A 16,976-nucleotide genomic window follows, 5' to 3' on the forward strand; every position below is an offset into this window, starting at 1 on the left:
TTAGCATACAAATTTTTTTAAATAGTTGTTTACGATTTCATAAGCAAGCAGTGAAAGTTAAAATTAAATCCAGAGTCATAATATTTGCATTGTCGACGAAAATAATCCATAACCAATCTATAAATGAAAATCTGGGTGAGTTTATTCTGAGCTGAAATCTGAGGACCATGGCCCGGGGCCTTTCTTCCCAAAGGAAGAAAGGGCACCAAAGAAGTGAGGTGTACAGAGTGGTTATATACTCCCAAAGAGGATGTTTCACATGTGATTGAAATGTCCCTCCCGCAATAGTCACAAGATTGCCCTGTCTGTACAGCACTTGATGGACACAGCAGGTAGTGGGTCGGCTGTCTTGGTGGGCATAGCAGGAGGCAAGTCTATTGTCTTGAGCTGGGTGGTCACAGGTGAGGGCAGCAGTCAGTTTCTAGCCTAAGGAAAGATGCTTAATCCTTAAGGGAATGCCAACGTTGGGAGGGGGAGGGAAGTTGCACCTTTATCTCAAGGGCCTTTGTTCTTGCCAAAGGGAATATCTAAAGCAGGTATATAATGCATGCTCAACCTCCGGCTGCGGTCAGGCCCTTTTGGAAAGACTAGGTGAGGCCGAATTAGGTTTATACCAAATGGCTTCCTCATATACTCCATACGTCCTATATACATCCTATATATTCCTCATATACATCCTATTACTTGCCATTTTTATTTGCCAGCATATTCACATAATTTAAAGAACAACCAGTAATATACATGATAATACTTATCCTGTCTCTAAATGATTTTTATTAATCTGAAAGGAGTTTAAAGAATTCTTTAACCACAAAGTGTTGTAAAGTGTATTAAGAAGCAAAAGTTAATATAATCTAAAATAAATTCAGTGCTGCATTCAGACGTTCCTGGTTTGTGGGCACATGCGCATTTGCTTGGGGAAGGAATTCTCTCACCTTCCCTCGAAGGGGAATTTGTGTGATGTTTGTTTTCACTGAGAAGGAGAAAATGGAAAAGCTATTTCAGAATTTTATTTGATTGCTTTGAAAACAAACAAACAAAAAGGGCTTTTTTTCTTGCGGCTTTGGCCTAATTGCTCTTCCCTTCAAATCTCTGGGGTTTTTTTTTTTTTCCTTTATCTGTTTTCAAGGTAGATTTAATGGCTTCTGGGAAAAACTTGTTTAATTTACTTCTTCCTTTTGAAAAAGCTTTTCTTTTCTGTCTTTTCGTGTCTTGCTCTCTGAAGTCTCATTTTGTCTTAGCATGTGGAGGAATTAATAATGCACGTGACTGATTTTTTTTCTGATATTCTGCAACTTTTAAGAGGTGGTGCTTAACGGTCTGATCCCGGAAATGATATATCCTCATTTCAATTCTGCCTCTGAGAAAAACTGTATTATCTCCAGAGAACCATCATGGCACCTTATCCACTTGTTATCAATGGCCTTACCTGTACAATAGAAAGGGAGGGAAGCCCCTTTTAGATGAAAGCAGGTTGGGTTTAAAAAAAAAAACTGTTAAGGAATTTACGTAATTAATTTTAAAGATGTGGAAGTATAACACAGATACGTTCATGCCCTTAGTAATTGCTGACTAACTTGAACTTCAATACTTGCTCTTGAAATATCTGTACCCAAGTGATTTCTCATGTGTTATTTTCTTACACAAAAATAAGAGCTAATGTTAATTGAAGAGTTGCTATTCACCAAGCACTATTCTAGGCCCTTGGCATCTGTCATTTAATATTTAGAACAACCTACTAAGTAGATACTATTATTACTGCATTTTACAGCAGAAGATACTGAAGTAGAGAGGGATTAAATAACCTGCTCCAGGATTTGACTTCAAGTAAACTCGCGGTGGAGCCTGCAATTTTAACCTCTATTTATTGTTAACCATGAAAAAGTTATCAACAGGACAACTGCATTTAGGATCAAAAACGGCTAATGTCTTTCCTAATAGCACAGAAGATAGACACATACATGGTGTTATAAATAACAGTAAAGATATAGACATTTCCTTAGAATAATATAATTTAGTGGATACCATAGTTCCTCCGCTGATCACAGCTCTGTTCACATAGAATAGTTTCAATGAGGGCAATATTTTGAAGCAGACATTTGTCAAACATATTCTTGAGGCTGGTTTATATAGAAGTGCATGCCAGATACCTAAATCTGAACTTTCAAAAGTATTTTCTTGCTGATTCAACAAAATGCAAGGTAATCTCATCTCAAAGAAACAAAAAGTCATGTTTTTAAAGACTTTCATATTTTTATGAAAGAGTAAAAATTATAGTTCTTTCAGCTATGTAGTAAACTAATATTTGTGGTTGGGTCAGAGACCTTTCCGACTAAGGCATTAATTTAGGGATTTAGAATAAATTTATAATTTTCCTAAAGTCTACTTAAATGAAAACAACAGAAAGCAAAACCATATATATTTGAGCTTATCTTTATATTAAAAAAATGTTAAAGTATACTTTTACATTATGTACTTGTTTTACGCCAGGTGTTCTTCTTTCTGTTCCTCAAATATTACTTCATGTCATCTTTCTACCAACGGTGTGCAGTGGTTACTCTTGTCTAAATTTTACAGGTGAAGAAACGCAGAGCAGTTAAATGGCTTGCCCAAAGTCGTCCAGCTGAGATGGGGCAGACACAGGAAATAAGACTTCAGATCTGATTCCTAAACCCCATGATCTCAATGACTATCCTATATTGTGCATCTTGGGCTTTTAAAATTGTCTCCAGGTATCTTTCTCTCTCTCTCTTTCTCAATCTCTCGCTCTCTCACATACACACACAAAGTAAACCAAGCCAAGTCTCTAAATATGTCTAACATTTTATTGATGGATCAAATCACCCGAGGGCGTTATTATAAGGCTGACAATATATGGTGAATGGAAAAGTTATATTACTCTACAGTCTCTCTCTCTCTTTTCTCTTTCTACAGACATATGAATATGAATATACGTATATATGTGTATATATATGTATACATATGTACATACTATACGTGTGTATGTATATACACACACACATAGTTAGAGGCAGTGGTCCTATGAGTAAGCCTGAATTACCTATTTAGTTATACTCCTAAAATCAGCATATATATTTCATAAGTATTCATATTTTTTATTACTAAAATTATTTTCAGTGGCTTTCTTTGCATTAATTGGTAATGGAGTTTTAAAGTCATGTTTAACAATGAAGAAACATTTATTTCCTTTCAAACAGAGTTGGATAAATATGATTTTAAATTGAAAACTTGTGACTCTGAAGTGACTGAGTGTTCTCGTCTTTCACCATGCGTCGTTCCGAGCACACGCTCGTTAGCCATTTCAGATGGCCCATCAAGGAAGAGCAGTGAGCCCCCTTGAAAGCTCCTGCCACTGGACTTTCTTTTCCCCTGTGTAGTCAGGTTTACAGTCGAAACATTTGAAAACATAAAGAAATTATACATAAAGATGTACACAACGATCAGCTGCTTATCCTGGCTATGAGAGACCAAGAACTAACATTTTTATCACATTTCACAAGTAACCACAAGTTACTTTCATAAACATTACTTTCAAGAACTGAAGTTGCATAGGCAGGTCTTATTTACATTTTCCCCATCTTTTTGAATAAAGGTAAAAAAAATCAACATTCATAGAACACTGTGAATGCTCATAATTAACCAGGTAACATTAAGAAAATAGTAACTAGTCTGCGCCTCAGTTTTTTACCCTATAGGACAGGGCTGGTAATATTTCTTACTTAAGGAGTTTCTACTAATCCCAAGATAAGGAGGAGGAAGGTGACTCCATCCTGCAAAGAGCCTTCCTTTGTCTCAGTTTTCCCCTATGTCAACATGAACTAATGCTGAGGTCCTAGAGTAACACGAAAATTCTTCTGTAACAAGAATTCTAGGATATAAATGTAAGATACTATTGGCTGCTCGTGACCAGGTTTTCAACTCAGTTTAGCAAGACTTTAGGTCATAATTTATGTAGTGTCAATATTTTTCTTCCTCTTAACATTCATATTGTAAGATTAAAATTTTAAGACATTCTATTTCTGACTTGGATTCGCTCAAGGTTAAGTGTGTAATGCAATCCTCTGCTTTCTTCTTCCCTTACTAGGGACTTGCAGAATTTGTCAGGGTTTTGAGAGGAAACATAACAGAACAAGCGCAGAGCATTTATTTTTAAGGAAAGGTATTTTCATGCTGTGCAGATAGACAAACTCTTGTGTGAAGTCTAATAAGCGTTAGTCCAAAAATGCAATATTAACCAATATGTAGTACTGGTGGTATAAAAAAATTGATACTTCACTTGAAATATATTACTAGTAAACTAATATTTTATAGTTCTAGTAATTGCAACCCCTTTAAAGACACAATTTCCTTAGAACATAACCCCAGTTAAAACGTCATTTACAAGGGCTTGGGTCATCATTCGCTACAAATGGTTTTAATCAAAGGAAAATGCTTACAGGAACAAAACTAGACAGTATTTTGTGTAATGCAATAGCTCCCCCATCTTACAGACTAAAGAATATAAACTGGAATTCTTCTTCTGACAAATAATATTAACAAAGTCTATATTTTATTTTGTTAACTCTATTTTCTTTCGTTAACTCTTGCAAACAAGAGAAACATTATCATTGATACACCTGTTCCAAAAGTATCCATTATTGCTACATGATCTTCTGAGAATATAAAATCCTTTCAGAACACTGAAAATATCTGTGACTAGGACATTTAAAATTCATTTTGTAAAGATGAATAAATATCGTGGATATCCTATACTTTTTTAATGTGTTCTGAGAAAATGTAATTTTCATTTATTTGCTTATATGCTTTAAAAGTGATGTTTTGGGGCCAGCCCGCTGGCATATCGGTTAAGTTCGTGTGCTCCATGTCAGTGGCCTGGGGTTCACGGGTTCAGATCCTGGACATAGACCTGCATACCGCTCGTCAAGCCATGCTGTGGCAGCATCCCACATACAAAATAGAGGAAGACTGGCATAGATGTTAGCTCAAGGACAAGCTTCCCCAAGAGAAAAGAGGAAGATTGGCAACAGCTCTTAGCTAAGGCTGAGTCGTCCTCAAACATACACACACACACACACACAAAAGTGATGTTTCTACTCACGAAGTCTTTTTTAAAGGTTTATTTTATTTTGATCACTTATCAACAGTAACTAAGGTTTTCTCTCCAAATTAATTTGACTCAATACTTAAATATTTAGTCAACATTTCATTCTTGCAAAATAGCTGAAAAAATAACTGTGCAACTTACCTCAGGTCTCCTTAGCAATGATTACACAAGTAATTCAATAAAAAAATCCTAAAAATTACTTACTCAAGACAACTCAGGTGGAAGGATTTTTCTTCTGAAATTCCTGAAAAATTGCATCTGCATATATATAAATTAATATTTCTGAAATTATTTTACATAATATATGAATTAAAATGTCTCCACTTTCAAAGTTTCATCAGGTCTTATGCTATAGAGTTCTATGCTATAGAGTTATTTGATGTTTAGCAGTAGGAAACAAACACAAATTGTATGAAAGCCAGAAAAAAAATGCCCACCACATTAAAATCAAAATAATGAATAGAATAAAGGAGACTCACAGACAGATTTACAAAAAAAAAAGTCTTGTAATATTACATCAAAGAAATGGTTCCATTTGAGGAAAATCCTCCTCCTCCCCCCCCCCCCGCCCCCCATACACTATCACCCAGATTTCTTGAGAGCATTTGACAGGAAATATACTGGTCAAAGATATTGAATGTTTAATAACGGAGCCATGTGAGGACCCTTTTAACACCCTGTAGCCAGTTGTATTCTAGGACCAGCTTGTTGGCTAACTGAAGCCACTTGTGTGCATCTCTTCTCAAATCTGTGTTCACTGATACATTACAGTAGCTTGAAATCATCCAAGGTTGGATCATTTAAACCATGGATATCGGCAAAATTTACATATCAAAATCTTCCTTCCTCCCTTCCCCAAACTCTCCTGCCAAGCTGGTTGTTAAACATTTACCGGCACACTATGGCCATAGTAATTCTAAACTTAAAAAACACCTTCCAGCATAAAGATTTCCTTTTTGCTGTGCACTCTGTGCAACATTTCCCAAAACACTGAAATTTCCTCTTTTGGTAATTCTCTGACTCTCTCATACAAGCATGGAAATACAGAACTTCTATTTTTGTTTTTACACTCACTGTCTAAATTGTTACACAACTACATTTGTAAATGATAATCACTATTTAATAAATGAATTCTAACCTGAAAATTCCACGATTTGTCATCTTCCATTAAAAATTATACATTGCCATACATAATTGATTCCACAGATTCTGCAATCTAGTGAAATTAGAAAAAAGAAGAAAAAATTAAAATTAATGTAATAATTTACTTGTAAAGCTACAATAACTTTATTTTTGATGCAAATTTACATTTGTGAATATAAACACATAGGGACAGAGTATTAGATCTGTCTGCATACCTTAAGCATTTTTCTTAAAAACCAACAACTAATTTAAGCTAAAGGCAGAGGTATAACTAGAATAGAGGGGAGAGAAAAAGAAAAGATTAAATCTAAATAAAATGTAGGTTTATTAAAGTGCTTTTCTGGTGCTTTTTTATTCAAATGTTTAGTGAAGTAATTGATGGACTTCTGTAATTTAAATAAAATGTTTTATCATTTAAATAGAATTAATAAAAGTTGTTTAATATTTAAATAAAATTAATGTAAAATAGACATCTGTTTTGCATCAGTTGGCCCTTTAATATTTATTACAGGTAAGTACTAACCTTAAAACCAGTGGTTCTCCAAACATAGGCAACACAGAATTACCTGGAGGGCTTGTTCAAGGATTCCTCGGCCCCAGCTCAGAGTTTCTGTTGCAGTAGATCTGGGGTAGATCTGAGAATGCGTGTTTCTAACAAGATGCTGGTCCAGGGCTCACACAGTGAGAACTTCTGCTCTAAAAGTGCACATCTTCTAAATACTGACTTTATTGTGGCTAACCACTCTGACGTTGACAAATTACTCAACTCTTTGAAACATGAATTGAGCTGTTGTCTAATTAATAAACCACACACTTTTGCTTTTAGAAGTATAATGAACATCTTTTTGAGGTTCTTATCCTGATGGTCCTCCTGGTCCCTGTACACAGAAGGCAAGGAGAGATCAAAGAAAGAGGCAGATTACTCCAGACTGGTAGGTGGCAGGTTTAATAAGCAGCAACTTACATACAAAGCTTGTGTTGGGCACTTGCAAGACAAGTACCTCTCTGCACCCGCCCACCAGAGTCTTGAGAGTTTATACGGGGCCTTAAAAGTGTTCAGTCACATGTACCGTCCAGATGGTCTCAACAGCCCACTGCTCTCTCAAGGCCTTGAAAACGGCTCTAGCTCTGGGAACAGTGGGCAGAATGTACATTCCAAGGCCAGGGGAGGGTGTGAGGAGCCTCTGATTGCAGGGGTCCAGCTCAGGGGTCAATCAGCAGTCACATGCTCCCCATGAGTTCCTCCAACATATCCTCAACTAGTTGACCCCCATAATGAAAAAACAAGTAGCTTAGATTTTCTTAAAAACAAATTAAATATTTTCTGAAATCCAGTAACTCAAACATCCGATCTGAATTTACTTTATGGTTTCATATACTACAAAATAACTCTCCCATAATATTATTGTTTCTTCATAAAGTATTTGTCCTTGAAAAATCAAAATGTTTGCGTGTGCTTTTAGAAGAAAAAATTGCACCTATCTGAATTCTAGTAAAAGTTGTGATGGTGGTGACAGAAAAAGCAAGGTATATTTGAACTGTTTTGTTTTGTCTTCTTTTTATTATTTGTTTGTTTTAAATTAAATTTTTGCATTGTCCTCGATCATTTATTTAGTTTTTAAAAATATCAGTTGACTACTAGTTTGTTTACAGATTTTTCTTGCATAGCTTTTTAAAATAATACATCTATCACAGAACCTTTGTGCCTCAGAAGACAGATCTTTAAATATTTTTTACTACATGCCATAATTCTCATTGTAATTAAAAAATATAAATAAGAAAGTCTTGCAGCAATAAAAGTAAATACTTATGGAAGAACTTGGACAAGTCAATATGTCCCAGCTGCTGTCATGCTTCTAGAAAAATGTCTTTTCTTCCTAGGGCTAATTTCTCATAGATAGGATACCCTACTAATTCTTTGGGTATCTTGCTCCAGCAATTTATTAACTCTTTTCCCTGTATTTTTATTCTTTATTTCTTAATGAAATCTAACTTGATAGATGCTTCAACCCTCCTTATCTGCACTTGTCTTCTTACTTGAATGATCCATATCCCTGACTTAGATTTCTCATCTACCATTTTTTCTTTGACCCACTGCAAGAAGCAGCCATCCTCTGCTCTCATCTCTCCACTGAAACCCCTCTTCCTAACGTCACCAGGGAGGCCCTATAAATTTTCTCCCCCTCATTTCGCTCTTTATATTTCTAATCTGTCTGTGACATTTGATACTGTTCTCCAATCCATTTCTTGAAATTCTTTATGTCCATGCTTTTCCTGATATCATCCTCTTCAACTCCCTATTAACATATATTCCTTTTCAACTAATTTCTACCTCCTTTTTCATCAATTCCTTGCTGTTCCTATACTTCTGGGGTCCATCTTTAGTCAAATATTCTCACACATACATTCTCATTTAATTCCATGATTTTAATTATCACTTATATATTAATGACTTCCAAGTGTATCTCCATCCCAGATTGCTCCTCTGAGCTCAACTTATATATCCAAATACCTACTGAGAATCTTTCTTCCAACTATCTTAAATTCACATAGAAAAACTGAATTAATTGTTTTCACCCAAATGCTTGGCTTTCTTTCTCCGTCCATATATTGGTAAACTGGAGACCCCAATATGTTCTTTCTTGTCTCCAGATCTACTTTTCAGAAAACTTAATCAAATCTCTTCACAGAGTCAGGCTCCCATGGACATTTGCTGAGTAGGTAGCAGGCTATATTACCCCATTGCCTGAGTACAACTGGGCCAGTCTTATCTCTCTTCTGGGGGTTGAAGTTAAGACACAGACCAAATTAGGAGAGGGTGAGATGACCATATCTGGGCCACATTCTCTAATCATCAAATAGGAAAAAAAAGCTGATCTGAAGAGAAAGGTTCATAAAAAGCCCACATGAAGAGAGCAGTAGAAATGAAAACCTTTGTTACCCTAGTAAGTGAAAAAGATGGATAGAGTAACTGCCATGCTTTATCATAACCCTTAAGTTCTTCTGTACATTCTTTTCTTGGGTTACTGGAGATATTCCCGTACAGTTGCAGTAAACTCTAATCAAGATACCTGGGGATCAACGGAAGTCTACCCTTTTTCAGTGATCAAATTATCCATGAGGCCATGTGGATATTAACTTCTTATCACTCCTTGAATCCAATCCTCTTTCCCCAATCCATAGCCATGCCCTCTTATTCCTCATCTAACCTACTGGAATTGTCTTTTAAAGCACTTTCCTTCATTCACCCTCAGCCATCCCTCTGTCTTCCACACTGCTGCAGGACCAATATTTCTAAAATAGGAATCCATATTTATTATTCTTCTGCATAAAGACATTTAATGGCTTCCTGCTGACTGTGAGATGAAGTCAAATCCCTCAAGCAGAGCATGTGAACTGCTCTATGTACAGAACCTGGCTGACTTTACATTATCCCGAGGGTTTACTGTCTTCTACTTATATATTTGGCTCATGCCATTTGAGTTTCCTGAAACACCCTTCTCTATCTTGTCACCTGGATCATTCCTACTTATCTTTCCAGACCCAACTGCAGCATCCACATTTGCAAATCTTCCCTGACCTACCGAGTAGAGCTAATTATCTCTTCTCTGGAATACACTACACAACCATGTGTATCTACTCTATTTCATTTACTTATTTAAAAGGCATTCCTTCTTTCCAGACTATAAGCTCATCGCTGATGGAGAACAGTATTTCATTATTCATATAGCATTCATTTATTTATTATGATCTGACTAAACTTGAGAAGTTACTGGTATAATCTAAAGTAGATCTGGGTTTCCTAGATCCTAATGATTAATCTGCTGGTCTATGTGTTAATCCATAATCTGATTCACTTTTTCTTCAAGAAAGAGGACAACTGTAGAATTATTATAATTGACACTGTGCTTCTTTTAACTGTCAAGGAACTTATGTTGAAAGATAAACTGCAGCACATTAAAATTTTCAAGAGTTTATTTGGGCACACATCCATTTGAGTTGGGCAGTACCAAAACAAAGGTGGTGAGGAGCACTCCACAACAGGAGCTAGGAGAGAGGTTTTTATAGAGAAGATGCAGAAACAAAGCAAGGAAATGATTTGATTGACTATAGCTTACGCAGTTGCCTTATTTGGGAAAGTCTAGTTAGCTGTTCATAATTGGTTGTTCTTAAGTTTGCTTTTCTCAAATTTGAGTGCCTTGACTATGGTTTAGGTTTTGGTTTGCTTAAGTAGGCTACCAAAGCATTAGAGTCACCTTGGTCTAATGGCCTCTTTGTTTAACTAGTTTAACAATCAAATCCCCAGTCTTATTTAAGTTAATGGTTCTCTTCATAGCACTTCAAATTGTGACACATATTGTTATGATTCCTTGGAACCACAATTTACTTTTTCCTACTCAAATTCCACAAGTATTTTTTAGACCAACTCCTTTTACCCAAATGTGGCCTGGATAATACATTCTCCTCCTTACAACAAGGAGCCTTACTAATAAGATTGGAGAGTGGGAGAAAGAGGCAGTGTGATCTAGTTGATTCTAATCTGCCTTTACTTCTCTCCATGAAGCGTGCAAAAGTTAGCTTAAGGTCTCTGCATATCAGTTCTTTAAAATTTAAATTCAGTGGTTGAAATAGCCAATCTATAAATTCTCTTCTAACTTTAATTTCTGTTTTTGGGAAATCAAATATTTCCAAATATTAAGAAACAGAATAATTTGGAAAATTATCATTAGTGACCAGCATTCATACTTATATTAATACTTAAAGGCATATATTACTGCTTGGATATTCATAAATTAAGATATACTAATGAATTTCCCCCTTCCTAGGTGTGAATATCACAAAACATTTTGATTACAGTAACATACATATAAAAGTACAGGGGCTCTATGTTGAATTAATGTAAATAACAATTGTCTGATTTTAATTTTGAGTAAATCAGAGATGTAATACAACAAAATGTCAGATTAGATAGAAAAGGTACTTACTCATTTGGAGGTAACCTCTAAAAGATTGTGTTCCAAGAATGTTTCATCATCAGTTCATGCTGTTAAAGCCTGAAACAGAAATACTACTAGAAACAGAAACTGGAACAAAGTCTCAATTGCTTTCATCATGATTGCTAAAGATAAATGACTTCTTATTTTCATGGATGCAGTTTCTTAAAGTCAGATGTTCTGTTTCACTCACTACCGTTACTAGTTTAGAAAAAAATAAAATGAAAATACGTTTTAAAAATAAGTATATTATACCTCTATTGAACAGTCTGTTCCGTGTAAATTTCATGTATATGTCTCTTTTTAACATTAAAATAACAGAAGGGAAATTGATCTGTTTGAAATCACAAAATAAATGGTTAAAAAATGCCTGGCACATTACCTTATGCATATGCACGTTATCCTTCTGCAGCACTTACTAAAGACAGCAATAAATATTAAATTTGAAAATACAAAGAACAAAAATTAAGGATGTCTTTTCACTCACTATATTTAAAAAATTGTTATCATCTCATGTAAATGTGATCTGCATAGAATTTAAAATACTGCATTTGCTGACTGGGTCATTGCTGAAACTACAAACACACTCCTGTGCACCGTGGATGATGCTCAGTTACTTTCTCTTCTGAAATTTAACAACTTTTTTCAGATCCAGGGTTTACTCTCTTGGGCTACTCATTACTGTTGCCTTTCAGTTTCAGCATTTGCTTCTTAGAGTACAACACGGCACAGATACATTGCACTAAAGCAAAAATAGCAAATGAACCCCAGTGAGAGACATTTTATACCAAAAAGTCAAAGCAAAACTCAGTAAAGAAAATAACAGTGTGTTTATCCATTTCGTAAAACAGGAAAAAATATTTTCAAGGAAAGTAAAATTAGCTTTTGAAAAAATAGTTGCTACTAGAATTGGACATCTGCTACATGAGTGTAAAATTATCGTGCATATTTTTACAAAATAGAATGTTCTCACATTTACAAAGAGTAGTCTAGGTATGGCCACTCTACACATTATTTTTCTTCTTTAACATTTTAGTTTCACTGTAAGTTCCAATTGGAATATTTTCTGCAAAATTTTCTGGAAACTTCTTTCATAACTATTCAAAGAAGTACTCTTCTATTTCTCCAATTCCAAGTAGAATCATTCCTGTGTTGCCTGGCGTTGGAAAACAGATACATTTCACCTATAAAGCGGTATTCTCTTGCCAAGGATAAATCAGAAGTGATTAAGTAACAAAAGCAGGAAAGAGGAGCTAGTTGCATAGTGTAAAGACAGAACACAAAAGGCAGAGATGAGTTCAGGAGGTCGAGGAATCCATCTCATAGCTCACTGGCAATTTTCTAAATGAATGAGTAAGTGTACTACTCTGAATCCAATCAAGGTTTCTAAGATGAGGTGACGAGAAAAAGAAACTGCCTTATTCTAGTCTACTTCTCAAACAAGTGTCTGTCTTTCAAAACTGATAAAAATTTTACTTTTTGTTATGAGCATTTTCACACTTAAGACAAAGTTAAGATTTAAAACAACACTCCAAATTTTCCACCATTCACTAATTTGAAAATAAGACCTATTATGTGTTATAAAGATCCAATATATGTGCTGAGGGATATATGCATTTTTACACAATTCTCCTTATCTTTCTTACCAATCTTCCATTTAGCTCCATCTTATTAAAAGTGTATAAAATAAACATCTCAATGGAATAGTAAGAAAATACTCTTGGAAGTAGAGAATCAACATTTGAAGTGAAAAAAAAAAAAAGAAAAGCATTTCTAGACAACATTTAGAGAATTGTTTTTGTAGTTCTAAATAATTTTAGCTTTACAATTTGCCCTCATTCTTTGCTTTCCCCTCCTTTTTTTCTTTCATGATATACTGCCCCTTTTAGTATGAATGAAAACTGGAGAACAATAACATCTTTTAGTGAATGGAGTCAAGAATAAGAAGCACTTAATCTTGAAGCATAATACGTATGAAAATGAGTGAATGAATGAATGAATTCATTGCCAATGTTTTTACACTTTTGGCTACATTCATCAGTATACTGGAAATCAAGATAGCCTTGAAAAATTTCCACTTGAAAATGTAGCAAATCCTCAAATTTGTAAAATTATAAAAACTAACTATAATCAGTGCTGACCACATTTGAAAATCATATAGAAAGACTGAAATCTTATATAATTTTTTATAATAATTTACTACCTTTTTGTTAGTTCCAAAATTCTGTTGCTAATAAAACCAACACAAAATATCTATTATGTCCCCACAATCAGTAAGTTATCATGTTCATTGTTCAACAATGTATTTTTTGGTTTAAAAAGGTTCTAATTTTATAGTATTAGCAAAAGGTTAAAAGATGCCAAACTAACACAAAATAAGACAATGTTTTTTTTATATTTTTGGCATACCCATGCAGAAACAAAAGATACAACAGATGGATAATAGTTAAATTAATGTTGTCAATATACAAATCCACTTTAGAGAAACTGGTAAAATACCATTGCACAGCAATATAATGCAATAAAAGGAAAAAGTGTTTAAAAATAATTACATTTTCTACAAATACAAATGTTAATGAGGATTTTAATAAACTGAAGGACAAATAATTTAGAATACATATTTCATAATATTTCTACTTTTATTTTCATATTGCCCAACTTTTATTCTCAACATATTTCTTAATTTTTATAACAAATAATATAATACATTTTTCCCCCTCTGATGAGTTCTGGCTGCTTCAATAATGATCAAGAGACAAGATGTATATAGCAAATAGTCTGAGAACCACGGTTAAGCTGGATAAAATTCAAGAAAAATGCTTAGATTATATTCTTGCAACAGTAGTTCTATAAAATGAGAGAAAAGAGAGGGTATTTGCAGAACTAGCACTAAACTTATAAAATAAATTCTGAGGGTAAATAGTGTCTGAAGAGAGCCACTGGAGTTTTCAAGATTTTGCTAAACAATGTCATCAAAATTACAGAATATTTAATATGAAGGAAAATAAAAATATTAATGTTTTAGGCATCTTCCTGAGGATTTTTATCTCACTTCTACAAGAAAAGTTTCTTGATCAAAAAATTGATTATTTTGAGAAACTGGGTTATTTACAATATACTTTCAATGAAACTAGTTATTTATTACATAGTTTGAAATAGACTTATGGCAAGGAATAGAAATGGTATGTATGTGTAGTTTATACAAAGTCATCAAAATCTCTCAAGCAACCCCAAATCGAAGTATTATAATTTCCATCTACACACAGAAGCGTTAAAGATTCATGCTAGAGGTAAGAGATTTCACAAATAATGCAGTGAATTTCAGAACCAAGACTCATATTCAGGTGTGTTATATTCCAACACTTTATGGAAGATGCTGTGTTGTACCTTGTACTTGGATAAAGGACTTCATCTGCATATTTCACAGGCTACCTTCCAAGATAGTGTGAATGAATGTGAGAAAACAAACCAGAAACTAAGAGCAATAGAGAAATTATCATCAGAGCCAACAGCGGGTGGGTTCCAGAGGTCTAACAAAAGGAGAGTGGACATAAAAGCAAGACCATATTGTAATGACCTGCTTGTCGGTCTATAACCTGCACTAGATGGCGAGCTCTCCTGCGGGGACAGAGACCAAGGGCATTCCAGTTACTCTTGTCTCTCCAGGGTCTACTGCAGGACACTGGCGAAAAGAGGCATTCGATGACTTTCCATGGAATGACCAAAACTGCAAGCAGAGAAAGAAAGGCCGTTGTGTGGAGAAAGGAGTGTGGTCATAAACAATCACAGAAAGGATGTGTCTTCATTACAAAAATCACCGTCACTGTAGCTGAGAAATAACTCCAAAGGAACTTTTCCATCAAGGTAACTGAGAACTCGGATCAGTCAAAGGACCAAGATGACTATGGACGCAAAATGTGAGTAGAGGACTGAGAAGTAACCCAGCCTCCTAAAGAGACCATAGTTAAAGGAGAAGAGAGCTGATGAAGAGATTAGCAGGAAATTACCTAATCATGCCTTAGGAATTTATATTAAGAAATAATTATTCTAAAAGAAATTATCTGCTTTCATGTAGGTAAAACTTATCCAACATTATTTATTTTTTTTAAAATGTAGCTTTCATAAAATAAATAGAAACTAATTCTCAGTTCTAAATATATGGTGGCTTGTAAAAAAGTCAAGGTCTGTGGTCTCAATCATGTGAGTGTGTCACATTACTGCCAACTTGTGGCCGCCTGACTGAAATTCAGAGGCAAATTTTGGAGAAAAATAAACATTAGAAAACAGAATCTGTAAACTAAAGCATAACAGCAAACGCTTTGTTACACAGTTTATCATTAGGTATTTTAGAGCTCAGAGGAATACATGCATTTCAAAGAAGTGAAGTGCATAGACTTTCAACAGCTTATTACTTCCATCTGATATGAGTTGGTGTGCCTACAAATACGCATAAATCAATTCATAAGAACAGGAATGCAGACTTTTGTTTTCAAGATGATTAAGTGATGACTGACTTCATTTTAGAATAGAGTTTCAAGATCAAGTGGAAATTTTCCTGAAAAACTATCTGGATATAGAAATATAAAACTTTCTAAATGTTTCTTCCAAGGTTAAAAAAAGAGGTTTGAGTAATTACTTATCAAAAATACATTATCAAAAATACAAAAAACCAACTATAAAAAATAGTGCTATACTTAAATTCAATCCTAATGCGAATTTAAGAATGACTGAGGTACCTTTGCTTCCTATATATGTAACACACTTTGCTAGAAATTCTACTTCACAGAATTTAAATTGGGTTCAAATGCCTGAAGTGGGTAAACTAGTAGTCACTGACACTTTAGTTTGAATTAGCATGATATTATTGTTTTCTTCTTAAGGATTTAATTAAATCCATCTAATATGACTAAGTGGAGGTTTTGATGAGTAGAGGAAAATCAATCACAATGTGGTACCATTCTTCTCTGGGTTAGATATTCCTAGAGAGGATGCTGCACTTTGGGGGTTTAGGGTAACTAAATGGAAGCACCAGACAAATACAGGAAGGTGCTATGAGGATGTAAGCAAATAAGCACAAAAAAAGATGGATGGATGTTAAAGATAAAATTTACTTCTTACTTGCAATATTGCTTAAGAATTGCCTTGCCTGTCCAGCAAATGTTTATCTCTAAAATAACCCCTGCTCTTTGAGCTTTCTCAAAAAGTTCTTGTCTAGGACACAGTCTTTAAAAATTACTACATTCGTGTTTAAAAAATTAAGGTTCAAAAAACGCTTATCTTAGTAGAAGAGATGACCACTTCCATCCAGTAGTTGATTGGGTTCTTAGTGCTAGTGTCAGCTTCCAGGAGGGAGACATAATCACCTAGGACATCAGCAGCACGAGCCAGGAAGGTCAAAAATATACCAAAGACACAGGAAGAAAGGGAAGTAAATGTATGTTTTATGCAATATCAAGTAGAACCATCATGAAACAATAAAATCTGTTTTTATTTAAAAATAAAATAAAGGGAAAATATCTTCTATGTCTCAAAAGAATATTAAATAGTGAATAAATTTGATTTTTGGGAGGTCCAAAATAGATAAATGAGACATCTGGTTCCTTATGGCAGAAATATGCTGGGTCTTCAACTCTGCTCAGAGCTGGGGTGATGCATGTTTTGGTTAAGACCTAACTGTGGACATGGTCAGGTACAACATCAGAAACGTGCTTCGG

General features: G+C 34.6%; 1 long non-coding RNA gene across 1 annotated transcript; it reads right to left on the reverse strand.

Moving 5' to 3' along the window:
- Positions 1-995: 995 nt before the first annotated feature.
- On the reverse strand, positions 996-11,463 carry LOC138925201 (uncharacterized). The gene is made up of 6 exons (XR_011441103.1): positions 11,254-11,463; positions 6,835-7,146; positions 6,264-6,341; positions 5,330-5,383; positions 2,468-2,623; positions 996-1,429 (listed from the first exon to the last, which is right to left on the reverse strand). It is a non-coding gene; the product is annotated as an uncharacterized lncRNA (long non-coding RNA).
- Positions 11,464-16,976: the final 5,513 nt, after the last annotated feature.

The sequence above is a fragment of the Equus caballus genome, chromosome 1 (genome assembly GCF_041296265.1).
Source record: "Equus caballus isolate H_3958 breed thoroughbred chromosome 1, TB-T2T, whole genome shotgun sequence".
Lineage (NCBI taxonomy): Eukaryota > Metazoa > Chordata > Mammalia > Perissodactyla > Equidae > Equus > Equus caballus.